Source organism: Taudactylus pleione, unplaced genomic scaffold (genome assembly GCF_031769625.1).
Source record: "Taudactylus pleione unplaced genomic scaffold, aTauple2 ptg000734l, whole genome shotgun sequence".
Lineage (NCBI taxonomy): Eukaryota > Metazoa > Chordata > Amphibia > Anura > Myobatrachidae > Taudactylus > Taudactylus pleione.
The window spans coordinates 3,121,613-3,137,068 of NW_028285136.1; the positions used below are offsets into that span (position 1 = coordinate 3,121,613).

Below are 15,456 nucleotides of genomic sequence, written 5' to 3' on the forward strand. Positions count from 1 at the left end.
AGCATCTGGAGGGCCAAGTTTGAAGACCCCTGATCTAGGGTATGGGTCTTCAACCTTGGCCCTCCAGCTGTTGTGGAACTATACATCCCAGCATGCCTTGCCACCGTTTTGATATAACAGCATGCTAAAACTGTGGCAGGGCATCCTGGGATCTGTAGTTCTATAGCAGCTGGAGGGCCAAGGTTGAATACCATTGATCTAGGGGATGGGCTGACACAAGGAATGAGAGGGGAGTAGTGGTAGAGAAAGCAGAGGTTGGGTAACTAGGAGGAACGATGGTAGTCTAGAATGAGGTGATGGGTATTGAGGCTGGAAGGTTGGAGGCTAGTCTGATTGGGCATGGGAGAAATCCTGAAGGCAAGAGCGAGAGGAGGTGGCAAAGTGGGCATGTGAGGTGGGAGGGCAAGTAAGGTGGGAGGGCAAGTGAGTAGAAATGAGGCTGGATACAGTGCTGTATAAGGGCGGGCAGGGCCTCCAGCACCCGGAAGTACGGTGCTGCCCAAAGATTTCCCAGGATGCTCCGGGCGGCTGTAGAGTGTGCAGGGGGTGTGACTGGAGCGCAGCACTGAAGTAGTGATACCACTCCAAGCACCTTGCTAGCCAGATGCAGAGGCCATGGGGCAGCAACTGTACCGCCTCTAGGGCCCTGCGTGGCAGCACTGCTTCCACACCTCTAGCTACCACCCTGAGTGTAGATGTAGGGGGCCGGGGGGGTAAGTTTAGGGCTGTAAACAACAGGATTGAGAAAGGAACTGAATTTGGGGTGAGAGACTCAGTGCCCATACCCTGGCAGGGATTTGGGGAAAAGAAGAGAGAAACATGTTGTGAAAGGAGAGGAGAGGGGACCTTGGGGTCCTCAGGACCCCAAACAGTGCATGTTTTCCAGCAGGGGCGTATCTAGCCATTGGCCAGAATGGCACTCGCCAGGGGCGCCGACCAAATTGGGTGCGCCGGCCGGCAGTGCAGGGTTGCCTACCTTTAACATTCTCTTCCCGGGAGAAGCCCGGGTAAGAGATGCAGCAGGGGGCCGACGGGGGCGGGGCTTGACGATTCGCGTCATTAAGCCCCGCCCCTCGTGGTAAAATTGCCGCGATTGGGCACAATTTACATAGGGGGCGGGGCCAAATGCTGTGATTCATGCAGAATCACAGCTTAAGCCCCGCCCCTTCACGGAGACCGCGATTGCCGCGGGTATTCTCCTAATTCTGCCCACTTCACTAGGAAGTGGGCAGAATGCGGGAGAGATGCCTACCCTTCCGGGGGTGCGGGGGGTTACCCGAAAAATCGGGAGCCTCCCGCGAAAACCGGGAGGGTAGGCATGTATGCGGCAGTGCCACCTGCAGCCAAGGGGTAGACAAGCCCCAGGCCCCACAAGTGTAGGGCAGACCGCAGTGAGAGCGGTCTGCCCTACACAGTTTACAAACAGACAGCCACCAGCGGCGGCTGTGTGTTTGTAATAGCAGCCAGCTAATGAGAGTCAGACACACTCATTAGCTGCTGCGTCGTTCGAGGAGGGAGCCGGCTGGAACTCACTAATGAGCTCCGTCTTCCGGCTCCCTCTGCAGCATGTGATGGGAGAGACGTCATGACATCGGTGATCATGTCAGCGGTGATCATGTCAGGAGCGGGGATCAGGTAAGTTGTATTTTTTTTTCTGTGTGTGTGTAAGCCTGGCACTGCGGGGGAGGAGGGGTGGGGCATGAAATAGTGGGTGGCTGCTACTGGTGGCAATTTAGGGGGGGTGGCCACTACTGGGGGCACTGTATAGGGGGGACTACTACTGGGGTCAATGCAGCATAGGGGGGACAACTACTGGGTGCACTGTATAGGGGGAAGACTACTACTGGGGTCTACTACTGGGTGCACTGTATAGGGGGGACTACTACTGGGGGCACTGTATAGGGAGGGGACTACTACGGGGGACTACTACTGGGTGCACTGTATAGGGGGAAGACTACTACTGGGGTCTACTACTGGGTGCACTGTATAGGGGGGACTACTACTGGGGGCACTGTATAGGGAGGGGACTACTACTGGGGGCACTGTATAGGGAGGGGACTACTACTGGGTGCACTGTATAGGGGGGGGACTACTACTGGGGGCACTGTATAGGGAGGGGACTACTACTGGGTGCACTGTATAGGGGGGACTACTACTGGAGGCACTGTATAGGGAGGGGACTACGACTGGGGACACTGTATAGGGAGGGGACTACTACTGGGGACTACTACTGGGTGCACTGTATAGGGGGGACTACTACTGGGGGCACTGTATAGGGGGGACTACTACTGGGCTCAATGCAGTATAGGGGGGACTAATACTGGGTGCACTGTATAGGGGGACTACTACTGGGGGAACTGCAGCATTGGGGTGACTACTACTGGGGCACTGTATAGGGGGGACTACTACTGGAGGCAATGCTGCATAGGGGGGACTACTACAGGGGCACTGTATATGGGGGACTACTACTGGGGGCAATGCAGCATAGGTGGGGGATTACTACTGGGGGCACTGCATGGGGGGTAGGGGGCGTCAGTCCATTATATTGCCAGGGGTGCTTGGATCCCTAGATACACCCCTGTTTTCCAGGACTCCTTGTAAAATCACAAGTGAAATAATTAGCTCCACCTTTGCATCTTTTTAACATGAAATAATTAGCTCCACCTTTGCATCTTTTTAACATGTGTCAATAAGTAATGACTACACCTGTGCTCCTGCTAGGTTTCCTGGAAAAAGTGAACTGTTTGGGGTCCTGAGGACAGAGGGCCCAATTCAGGCCTTGACGCTAAGCTGCGGACACTCGCTATGGGCGACTGTCGCCCGTCTGTGTATGCGTCCCAGTGCGTGTGCGCAAGTCAGTCATTGCCATCGGGAATCGTGCGCTCGTTGTACACAGACTGAGCGCTACTTTGGGTGACAGATAGTGCCATTTGTGGGTGGTAACAGGGGAAGGTGCTTGTGAACAGGGGAGTGGTGGTGTGATCGCAGGCGTGTCTGGGCGTCAAAATGGGGTTTATTGGGTGTCCATGATTAGCACTGAGGCGTCATTGTACACGTCACTTGGTTGAATTTCAGCCTGCAGTGATCACAGTGATTGCGGTGGGGTAAGGTCTACCTCAAGCGCTGCGTGCAGCTAAGATGGCTCACGATGGTTCCGATTAATCAGACACTTCCTGGAGATGACGTGTGCTGAGAAAGAAAAGTGGGCGTCTTTATAGCGGCGTGTGCTCACTCTGTCATCGCTCTCTAAGACATAGAGGGCGTCCTTACACCAATAACGGAATTTGCATACCCGGCCCCTGACAGCAGCGAGAGAGCGCAGCTTAGCGTCCGGGTCTGTGAGCTCCAGAGTTTGAGAACCACTGGGATGGGATGAAAACTGTGGAAGGGCATGCTGGGATGTGCAGTTCCAGAGCAGCTCGCATGCCACATACTGTCTACTCCTGGACTATACTTTTGTCCACTTCATCATATGTTTAATACCAAAGTGATTATGGAGAATATTTATTAAGCTATTTTTTTGCTCAGGCATGGATATTCTTAAAACATTGACTGTAATGGTGGAACCTGCTCGGCCATATAGTGAGGGTTACTATACTGTATAGCTGAAACGTGGCCAGCCAATGTCGGACCACCACTCACTTTGTAATGTGGGATAGGAGCACATGGTGTACTGTACGTGTACAAAGGAAGGTTCCATCGCTTACAGGAGCAGACATAATGAATTTCCAGGAATGAGTTCGTCATTTTCAGCAAGCGGCAGATTCTCAGCTGTACATTTTTATTAGGGGCCCATGTATCAAGCTGTTTTTTTTACTGCAGTTTCTGCATAATTTTATGTATTGCTCCTATGCACTAAAAGTATAATGCAGGAGATTTCTCAGAAATCTCCGGCAAAGTGCTAATTAGCGCTGCACTATCATCAATGGTGACTACGATCTGACCCCTATGTACTACACTTCAAAAAGAGAAGCTTTTCAGAGTTTAGCCCTACGAGTTGGATACATTATAATCGCAGCAATACCACGATTATTGGTACATAGACCCATACATGCCTACCCTCCCGGTTTTCGCGGGAGGCTCCTGATTTTTCGGGTAACCCCCCGCACCCTCGGAAGGGTAGGCATTTCTCCCGCATTCTGCCCACTTCCTAGTGAAGTGGGCAGAATGAGGAGAATACCCGCAGCGATCGCGGGTCTCTGTGAAGGGGGCGGGGCTTAAGATGCGAGTCTGCATGAATCACAGCATTTGGCCCCGCCCCCTATGTAAATTTTGAACAATTGCGGCAGTTTTGCCACGAGTGGGTGGGGCTTAATGACGCAAATAGTTAGGCCCCGCCCCCATCGGCCCCCTGCTGCTTCTCTTACCCGGGCTTCTCCCGGGAAGAGATGATAAAAGGTAGGTAAGTATGCATAGACCCCTTAATCATTATTTACAAATTTGAGGCTTATTTCCAGCCAGTCTGAAACTCTGGCCCTGATTCAGACCCACTCGCGAGCGGCTGTCCGCTTGCAAGTGGGTCGATGGTCTGCACTGAGCATGCGCACGACGGCGGGAGCTCCGTCGTGCGCATGCGCCATACGTGACGAGCGAAGGACTTTCCTTCGCTCGTTGTGTCTGATCAAAGGGGGCGTGCTGTCGATGTTGATTGACAGCACGCCCCCTTTGGTGAGCGTGCCGGGGGCATGCCTCCCTGACGGGGGCGTTCCCAAGGGAACGCCTACCGTCAGAAGCCGGCCCACTGACATCACTAGTGAGTGGGAGTGATTTTGGCTCTGATAGAGCCAAAATCACTCCGGGCCTTGCGGTTGAAAACCTCAACCGCAGGCTCCGGCTCGCAGTGGTGATGGTCACGATGGTCATGACCATTGCGGCCATCAAACTGCACGCTCGTATAGGCTGTGGGTGGTGACCCACAGCTATACGAGCGTCCAGGAGGCGTACGGCTCTGAATGAGGGCCTCTATTCGCTATTTTTATTTTCAGTTGTGCTTTTTTGTAAATTTTTCGCAATCTGTGTCTTTTTTTGAGGCGCAAATGTGACTCAATACTTTGTATGACTATGGGGTTGAGATTGGGGCTGGAATGCCACCGCTATGGGGCAGTGCCAGTCCTACAGTGTACAGGACTCCTGTAATCGGCTACAGGAGCCCACAAGGACAGCACCAATTCCTTATAAGCACATGCTGAGGTCACACAGGCGGATGCAGCTGCATCAAGTGTTATTGTACCGGACCATAATCATTCTAAATAAGCCCAGCCTGTCACACAAACTAGCCTGCCTGTATTTCCTGGTAGCCGTATCATGCCCCTTTAGTGTTCCCTCTAGCTCCGGTGGCAGGCATGGCGCTGGAGCTAGAGAGGGCAATCTTGTGCGCGCGCCTGAGGCGCGCGCGCGTCCGAAAAGGGGGCTTGGTTATGAAAAGGGGGCGCGTCTATAAGACGCGCCCCCTTTTTGTCATACTTGGGGGCGTGCCCGGCGCTTACGGACATGCTGGGAAGCCCCCAAGCGCTGCAGAAAGGAAGAATAGATGCCGGGCGCATGCGCCCGGCGTCTATTCTCCGGCGGTGACCGGGACACCGCATGTTTCTCCACCCGCGGGACACTGCGTCCCGCGGGTGAGAACGGCTCCCGCAGGCTGTTAGGGCAGGGCGCTTTTTGCCCTCCTCCTGGAGGGCAGGGTGCTTTTTGCCCTCCAGAAGGAGGGCAGGGCGCCGCGCCCCGCTAAAACAGCCTAGCGGGAACGCTACTCCTTGGCTTAGACAGAGAGAGATGACTGTATGGAGAGAATGATGAGTAGGTGAAGAAGAAACTTGGTATTAATAAAGGGTGTATGTTGTATAAAACATTGAGGCATATTCAATTAGGTGTGAAAAGTCCTGTACTTTTCGACGACATCGCTGGTTTTCCATGGGAAAAAGTATCGCGCTTGTCCCCGTATTCAATTAGAAATCGGCAAATTCGGACCTTGCGAAAAGTGCTGTCAAATTTGGGGAAATCCGCCTGACACCCCCCAAAAGAAGCACTGACATTGGGGATCACTATAGATACCCCCGAATAAGCCTGCTGAAGGTTTTTTGGGTACTTAAATGCTCTCAATAGCTGCTAATTAGCATCTTTACACAAGTGGTGAAGAATAGCATTTAGCAGTTTTTTGGGGTGAAAATAAGTAGTCCCAGCAAATTTGGGGTACACAAAAATGGGTGCTAGCATATTTTAGAGTTGCTAAAGTGAAGTATTAAAAAAACTTAAAAAAATCCACCTGTTGCAACTACCTGCAAACTTAAAAACACCCGGGGTATACTTGGGGGACCTCCCTGGAGTCTATTTCACTAGTTTTTAAGTTTGTCCCCCAACTTTGTACTTTTTGCCCCCTTTTTCAAAGTCATTTTTTGGGGTGTTCTTAAGTCTTTTTAAAACTTTTTTGGACGCTGTTTAGCTTTGGGGGGCTGTCCCAAGGCTGCAGGGTGGTTCCTGCAAGTTTGCACCCCAAAACTGCACTTTTTTTCGACAGCTTTCATAGGCGAATCTTTTTCGCCTATTCCAATGCAATGACTTTCCGCACCAGCGAAAAGTATTTGGAATTAAATAAGTGTATACGTTTTGCCTGGCGAAATTACTTAGGTGCGCACCTAATTGAATACGGCCCATTCTGTCCTAAATAATGCTAGAAAAAAAAAAAAGGACGCGTTACCGTAGCTTATACAATGGCTAACTCCATCCAAAGTTGGCATTGGCTATCGGGAGACTAATTCACGCAGAATTCCTCAGGAAGCGTTTGTTTCTTGAGGACTATTTTAAAAAAATTGCTTAAGAGATATTCCCCGTAATCACTTTGGTATTAAACATACAATGAAGTGGACAAAGGGATAGTCCAGCAGAAGACAGCATGTGGCATTCGAGCTGCTGTGGGACTGCACATCCCAGCATGCCCTTCCACAGTTTTCACATGCCGTAACAGCATAACTGTTGCATGGCATGCTGGGAGGTGTAGTTCCACTGCAGCTGGAGTGCAACAGGTTGCCTACCCCTGGAATAGTCCAACCCCACATTTACAAGTCACTTCCCACTGTTGCAGCGAAACGCTCCCGTTTCTTGACCATGATATTCGTGACATTTTATGCAATCTAAACGTATTAGCACCTTAACCTGCGGAGATCTCAGCACGACTAGAAACAGACGTCCCACATTCTGTATACTCCACATATGTGGTTGATCTATAGACAGTGGTAACACATTAACACACATGTATGCACACGATCACAGAAAGTCACATAGGCTGTATAAACACCATTGTCTACCCTTCACATATCTTCCCTGACAGACAGCCCGTGGAATCTGAAATTACAGGAATTATTTCTGCTAAATTGTCAAAACTTGACTGTCAAAACAAGTCTCATTTCTCTCTGCATCTTCTGAGCAGCAGAAGCACAAGTAAAATGTCATCTCCAAATACTAATCCCCCCCCCCCCCCCTCCTCCTCCTCCAGGCATCTCCGTGACCTCATATGTTCTGCACGAGACGCACACAGCCGGCGGATGGAGACACTGCGAGTTCCCAGGGAAGCATCCTGCGCAGGCGAACACAACATCAATCATAGGAACTGGAAATCAACCTATGTATCTGTTACACCTAGAAAGTGGGGTAACTATTGGCAGCCAAGTGTCAGGCATAACACCCCGGCCACCCGAGAGATACCCAGGATGAATACAGACACCCCAGACGTGGTGAGAGTACCCAGCAATGGTGTCAGGTTGGGAAGCTCCTAATTCCAGTTTCTGAGCACTATACTCTGTAGAATTTGTGACTAATAGCCATATCATTTACTATAGGGGTATCAGGGTCATTAGTGACCCCCAGCAAGCTGGACAGTTTTTATTGAGGTCACGGAATATCACCAGTCTGTACATTACATCTACTGACTACAATTCCTGCAAATCACCCACATATATAAGGCGTATAACACTACATCACATCTACTGACTGCAATTCCTGCACATCACATCTACTGACTGCAATTCCTGCACATCACATCTACTGACTGCAATTCCTGCACATTACTACATCACATCTACTGACTGCCTGCACATTACTACATCACATCTACTGACTGTAATTCCTGCACATCACATCTACTGACTGCAATTCCTGCACATTACTACATCACATCTACTGATTCCTGCAAATCACCCACATATATAAGGCGTATAACACTACATGACATCTACTGACTGCAATTCCTGCACATCACATCTACTGACTGCAGTTCCTGCACATCACTACATCACATCTACTGACTGCAATTCCTGCACATTACATCTACTGACTGCAATTCCTGCACATTACTACATCACATCTACTGACTGCAATTCCTGCACATTACTACATCACATCTACTGACTGCAATTCCTGCACATTACTACATCACATCTACTGACTGCAATTCCTGCACATTACATCTACTGACTGCAATTCCTGCACATTACTACATCACATTGACTGACTGCAATTCCTGCACATTAGCCACATAAGAGGTGATTCAATTAGATACAATTCTAATTGTTTTTGCCATCACAATAATGTACAGTGGACTTCAGAGCATGAAATAAAATAGTGTGAAGTTCAAGTTCACATACAATTAAATTGTAAAGCATGTTTCACGTGTAAAACTAGGTTAGATACACAAAAGGGATTGTGTACTTTACCAAAATCACACCTCTGAATATTAGTGAACTTCTACATCACATGTTCTCAAACTCAGTCCTCAGGACCCCAAACAGTGCATGTTTTCCATGTCTCCTCACAGAATCACAAGTGAAATAATTAGCTCCACCTGTGGATCTTTTAAAATATGTCAGTGAATAATGAACACACCTGTGCACCTGCTGGGTGACCTGTTCTACAGCCGTTGCCAGAATAATAACAGCCCGTCAGATGTGCGTTGTCTATGGCTTCTCCTGACACCTGCTTTATAGTCTCCATTTAGACTGCAGCAAGCACATACAGAAGGTTTGTGTACGATTATTTGTAGTATTATTAAACACATATAAGTAAAAAATACTCTATGTATGTCATTGATATGATTATTATTGCAAATTAATAGGGGGGGGGTCACAAAAATGTGCAGTGTATTGTTGAAGTTCAGCTTATTACAAGGGCGAACAGCAGGAAAAGCACCGGACATTTACAAGTCATATAGACAGCAGCATGCGGCACACAAGACAAAGTGTAGGCAGGAGAGCTTACAGTCTAATGTGGGGGAGGAGAAAGCTGATTATATTTGTGAGTAGCTTGGTGATGGGTATGTGTTTCTGGGGGTAACAGACTGATTAAGGGGACACTGAGCAGTGTAATTAGTAGGTTACGTATTGCATACCTGAATTATCTGTGCACCATATCCTCCCAGGGTAACTTCAGAGAAGGCTGCAGGACCTCTCTAGCTATACAGCTCACATGACAACAATTAATGCTGGCCAGCTGACCAACTTTCCTCCAACCATCCAACTAGTTGGTTGGAATGACAATCTGGTAATGCATGGGAGCAACTAACAATCAGCAATTTGCTCCCAAACACCAGAAAACATGAAAGGTCGTTCAGGCAAGTTGGTTACATCTGTTTGATTTAACAACTTGTCTAAACAACAGCTTTCATACGTTTTCCGGTGTTTGGGAGGAAATGGCTGATTGTCATTTGCTCCCATGCATTAGCGGATTTTCATTCCAACCAACCAACTAGTTGGATGGTTGGAGGACAGTTGGTCTGGTGTATGGCCAGCTTAACTGTTTGCAGGGAGAGTCCTCCAGGAACATAAAACACATAAAAAGCTAAAGTAACTATGTATATAATACATAGCAAAACATTATCGTCTTACAATCTTTGTACATAAATCTACTCTTATCCTTACTAACTATGGAATCTCCTTCTAGAGGCCAGTGATCGATTGGGAGGAGCAGGTACTAATTGCCCGGGCTTGCTGGCGGGGCCCGGGTCCGATGCCACACCCCCATCCCTCCTACCTATCGGCAGCCCAGCACACGCTAGATTTGCACCGGGATGAGGGGCTCAGAAGTAACGCCCTCCCCAACGTGCAGAGCCGCTGAGCGGTGCTGCAACTAAGTCTTTCTTTTTTTTTCTATGGGGGTCGTGGACACGCCTCCAAAAATAAGCCACGGCCCCTTCCCCCGGGCCTGTGCCGTCTCTTAATGGCCCTGCGGAGGAGGCATAGGGATGGCCATCGACAGTATAACCATTGGTGGTCACCGTTAATGCATAAAATTGATGGCATAAAACCACGAGGCGGGGGTGAGCCATTCGAAGGCCATCTCTAGTTCTGCAAACCCCTGTTTTGTTGCTGTTCAGCATGCACAGGCATGTTCTTCCAGGGAATTTTTTGGATTGATTACTTTTGAGGGCATAAAAAGTTCCATATATGGTACACATTTGAATAATAGCATACAGATGCCTCTTGCATTAAAGGCCCCAATTAATCTAATCTTTTGCTTAAAGGGGTAAAAAAAATTAAATGAGAATATTTATTATCGACTTAAGGCCCCCATACATCAGAGATTGATTGCAGCAATCGTGCAATTTGCAATCGATTGTGTATAAAAATCTTTCTCTTTTTCAATCGATTGCAGATTGCAGAATTGCCACAATCGATTGAAAAAGGGAAAGATTGTTATACACAATCGATTGCAAATTGCACGATTGCTGCAATCAATCTCTGATGTATGGGGGCCTTAAGTCAATAATAAATATTCTCATTTAATTTTTTTTACCTCTTTAAGCAAAAGATTAGATTAATGAGTCCTCTACACTGTCAGAGAATACATATTGTAAAAACATCCGGACTGTAGGCAAAGTTTAATTCCATTTAATAAAAGTGAAGAGATTGTGAAGGACTTTTACACATGAGAATAGCAACCGCTCCCCCTTTTCCCCCACACGTTACAGAGGAAATCCAAATTTAATAGAGGCCTCTCTCTTTCACAAGAACAGTTTTGATGTTTCATCCCTGGCAACTTCCCTTGTTATTCCATTAATCAGCCGTCTGCTAGAAATGACTTTGTTACATTACTGAGGAATGAGTTTTGTATCCTTGTTACAATAATCTAGTTGGAAAGAATGAGCGTACAGCAGGCTAGTTACAATGACTCACAATGACACACCGGGGAATGCACAGTGACAATGCACTTTCAATGACAGGGCTTGGCTCCATCATAAGCTTCATTTGAGGACTAATGAGTTGACCCAGGTGATTTTCAGGACGATTTGTCGGTGCAACTTATTAATTAGAAGCAGAATCATTAATTAAAGCTCTATAATGAGCAGAGGAAGGAGCCCCCATGCTCCGTTCCTCCATCAATCTTCCGGCTTTTCCTCACTCATCAATCTCGCCACCTCTGTGTGTCTGTCTTCCTCTCTCTGTCCATCAATCGCTCGTCGTCTTCTCTGCCCACGCTGCAAATATCAGGCCCGGCTTGCTGCTCGTGATAACTTGCGGTTTTACAGAAATCCTGCTCATGTCACCTCTCTCCTCACATGTCAGCGCAATTCCCGCAAGTCAAGCTAGGTACACACTATGCGATTTTTAGATCGATCTGACCATCGGGACAATTTTTCTGCAAAATCACGGACCCAATGTCTGTGCTACACACAATACAATTTAAATTAAACATCTGGCGCATCTGCATATGTACGCCCAGAAGGATCATATGTCAATCAGGAAAAAAACATAGGAAATATGGGCAGATTAGAAAGTATACACACTACACGATATTGAAACCTTTTGGCTGATGTCTTGGAACCTTTTGGCTGATGTCTTCGGCCAGGGCTGACCAATCAGACAATCAAAGGAATGTGTTTGTAGATGTTTCCATAACCTTTTTATTGGTGAAACACTGAATTGCTCATGCCAACACACCATACAATAAATCGGGCCGATCACCTGATTATTGGCAAATCAGGACCAATAATTGTATAGTGTGTACCCAGCTTTACAGCAGATAAAAGCCATTCATGGCCGCAAGACCTGGAAATAATAGTGTTCCCGTCTGCCAGCGGGCAGGGCACCCTGCAGAGGGTCCGGGGATGTAGTATCTGTGCATGCTGAAGGTGGGGCCAAGCAGAAGAGGGGGCGAGTCTTATGACAACGCCCCCAATTTATCACACTTGGAGGCGTGCCCAGCACTTACGGAGGTGCTGGGCTTCCCCCAAGCTCTCCCCTCATGGTGAAAAGATACCGTGTGCATGCACATGGCACCTATTCACCCGGCGGTGATCGGTCACCACAGCTTTTGCCACCCGCGGTACACTGCGGCCCACTTTACCTTACGCACATCCGTAATGTTTAGCAAGACTGCGAAAACATCGGTAGCATCGCAGTCTCACGCACACTTGCACAAGCCCTGACCTTACTCAGGAATTGCTAACATCAGCGCACGCTATGTGTCTTCAGGCTGCGTATGGCATCGCAGTGGATAATTTATGCACGCCCATGCAACAACATTCAAATACACTGGCACACCTGCGTTTCCCTGTCCACCCCTCCCATCACCACCCACAAACGGCACTTCCTGTCAATCACTCTGTGTGGTCACTGCGATCGTAGTCCCGTTCGCAGTGACTGGTTCGCGCACTGTGATGCGTACGCACGTGCAGTGGGCAACAATCGGCCGATTGCGTGCGTATTAGCAATTGCGTTCCTTGCTGAATCAGGTCCACAGTATCCAGCAGAAATGTAGCTTACTGTACTAATGAGCTGATGATGATTGACGGGGAATAATATGGGGGGAGCTCTCCAAATAATGGGAAGAACAAGTGTTCTGTATTCTGCCCCTTTGAATGGTAATACACTCAGTGGCCTCTTTGTCTGGCTGTGGACGGATATAAAAAATACCCCCAGCCCACCACAGACACGCTATTATTCTAGTGCCAGGCAGCGGTCTCCACTCCGCAGGAAAAGTGTTTGGCAATCACCTTCACCTAATTAAGCATCTGCTTTGTGAGTGGGTGAAGCGTTCTCTTGGCAGCAGAAAGTTTAGATTAGGAATTCTGTACTGTTGAAAAGAACAGATTTCGGAATGAGGAGGTAATGTACTTTTAACAGCTAATTAACCAGTCAGCCACAATACCCTTGACTATGATCAGTCTTTGCACCCTAAAACCAAACAATACTTATATTCAAAAATGAGAACAATGTATTGTATTTTAATATATATATATATATATATATATATATAATATACATGTTAATGTGGATAATGGTGACATTATTTTGGCTCACTTCCCCCCCCCCCAAAAAAAAAACAACAACTCGTGTGTGTGTGATAAAGTCAGTCACAATTATTACTGTTTAAAGTAGTGTTAGGCAACCTCATACACTTCGGGGCCACATTGGGTGGCCCTTTAATGTTTGGAAGGGCCGCGCATTACTCTTAAACCATGGCTGGTATACAGCTTGCTTACCTACTTCTACCTTCTGTGGTATGGGAGATTCGGAGAGGTAAATGTGAGAGGGTATGGCCATGAATCGCTGCCCCTCATGTCGTAGTGCAGCGTTTTGTGGAATTACGCCATGCGGGGCGGTACTATGATCATGTAAGTCTCAGTGACTGTGACTACTACACTGGATAAGTGGCCTGGAGGCAGGAGGGTTGTCTATTTGCCCTGGAGTTTCCCAAACTGCACCATTACAGTGCAGGATTTAAGGATACCCTTGCTTGAGTCCAGATGGTTAAATCAAAGTGACTGAGGTACTAATTAAGTCATCTGTGTTCAAGCATGGATATCCTTAAAACCTGTCCTGTAATGGGAAACTGTGGTTTACCTAAGCATAACTGGACATTCTCTACGCTGAGTGAACCATATTGAAACATTTCTATATAAAATATGGGAAAAAATGCAAATCCTATAAATCCTACAATCACAACTGTAATAACTATACCTGTAATAGATTTATCCTTTTACATCCAGTTAAATGAGCCTGTAAGATGTGTATGCAATGAAAGGTAACTTGCGGAGACATGTCATTCGTCCTAAGTGGCCACAATGTGCTACCTGAGTCGCTTATTGCTAGGTACATAAAATATAAAGATTGGGCATCAGGAAATATTATTACATCTCAACAGAAAGGAGATAACCATTCTGGGAGAAAGCCAGCTTGGATGACAGCTCCTGCACAGAAAGATTATGCCAGTTCCCGGCTACTGCCTCCAGCCGCTGTAATCGCCCTGTGTACCCCTTGCCCAGACAGATACCCTGCGTCATTACTGCTCAATTCTATATCCCTTTTATTGTTTACTTAACAGTATGGAAATCAGAGGGAAAAACAAGAATAAAACAGGCTCCTGTCACAGCTAAACAATCTATTCTCCTGACTGCTGACAGAGATGCTCCTGCTGTTATTAATGTCTCACTTATCTCTCCTTCCCCACCCTGCCAATCACAGCTCATGTACACCAAGTACTGATACACATTGCTGGGCTATTATAGATGCTTTGTGTACACTGTACATGATACCAGCAGTGATCAAGGACCTGACATTATATGAGATGTAATCTAGGCATAGAACTGTCACACCAAGGGCGTAGCTATAGTAGGTGCAGAGAGTGCGGATGTTACGGGGCCCAGGGCGCTTCCTGGACCTGGTCCTCTCCCTGCACCGAGTAACACTGCCATCTCCTGAGCCCCGGCTTTTCTATTCTCACCAGAGTGCTGCTGCAGGGCATCTGGGACCTCAGCTAAGCTAAAGCTGGGTACACACTGACAGACATATTGGCCGATCAATTGATTGGCCAATATATCTGGTGCCCGTCGGCCAGTGTGCACCAGCGCTATGTCTGTGAACGACGTTGTTCACAGACATATCGCGTTGGCTGTGCTGCACAGCCGATGGCAAATATATCTGCAGATATATCTGTGTTATGAATCCCAAAAAGAATTTCTTCAGCAGGAGGCAATAGTTCTGAGGATTATTATAGCGATGGGATCAACTGAAGGATAGTGCAGTTGTAACCCAAGACTGTAGATGCTAGACAAAGGTGGAGACCTAGTGGTCACGTGGCAGCCTAGAGGGCTGGAGGTGCTTGGCAAAGATGGTGACCTGATGGTCATGGAGCAGCCTTGAGGGCTGGAGATACTTGGCAAAGGTGGTGGCCTGATGGTCACGGAGAAGCCTTGAGGGCTGGAGATACTTGGCAAAGGTGGTGGCCTGATGGTCACGGAGCAGCCTTGAGGGCTGGAGATACTTGGCAAGATGGTGACCTGATGGTCACAGAGCAGCCTGAACAGCTGGAGATATTCCGAGATGCAGAGCAGCAGAGATAACCTTGGTGTACAATAAAGACCTACTCAGACGCTGCAATGCGGTTAATGCCGCCGAGATGGTGCGGAAACTGGGAGATAATGTGTACACACACTGCAGAGGTAGTTGCCGTGTAAGGCTGGAGACCCTC

At 47.9% G+C, this 15,456-nt stretch overlaps 1 protein-coding gene across 4 annotated transcripts in view; it reads right to left on the reverse strand.

The window, feature by feature from the left end:
* The window catches only part of LOC148477220 (opioid-binding protein/cell adhesion molecule homolog), a 735,935-nt gene that overhangs the window by 471,751 nt on the left and 248,728 nt on the right, over positions 1-15,456 (reverse strand). The window contains exon 1 of one of the 4 annotated variants that reach the window (XM_088457025.1): positions 9,377-9,398. The exons of 2 other annotated variants lie outside the window; for them this stretch is intronic. The gene's annotated coding sequence lies outside the window, so the exon portion shown is untranslated. Of the gene's footprint in view, positions 1-8,705; positions 8,745-9,376; positions 9,399-15,456 lie in introns of those variants that run through there. One more of the 4 variants, XM_088457024.1, reaches the window with a different exon arrangement.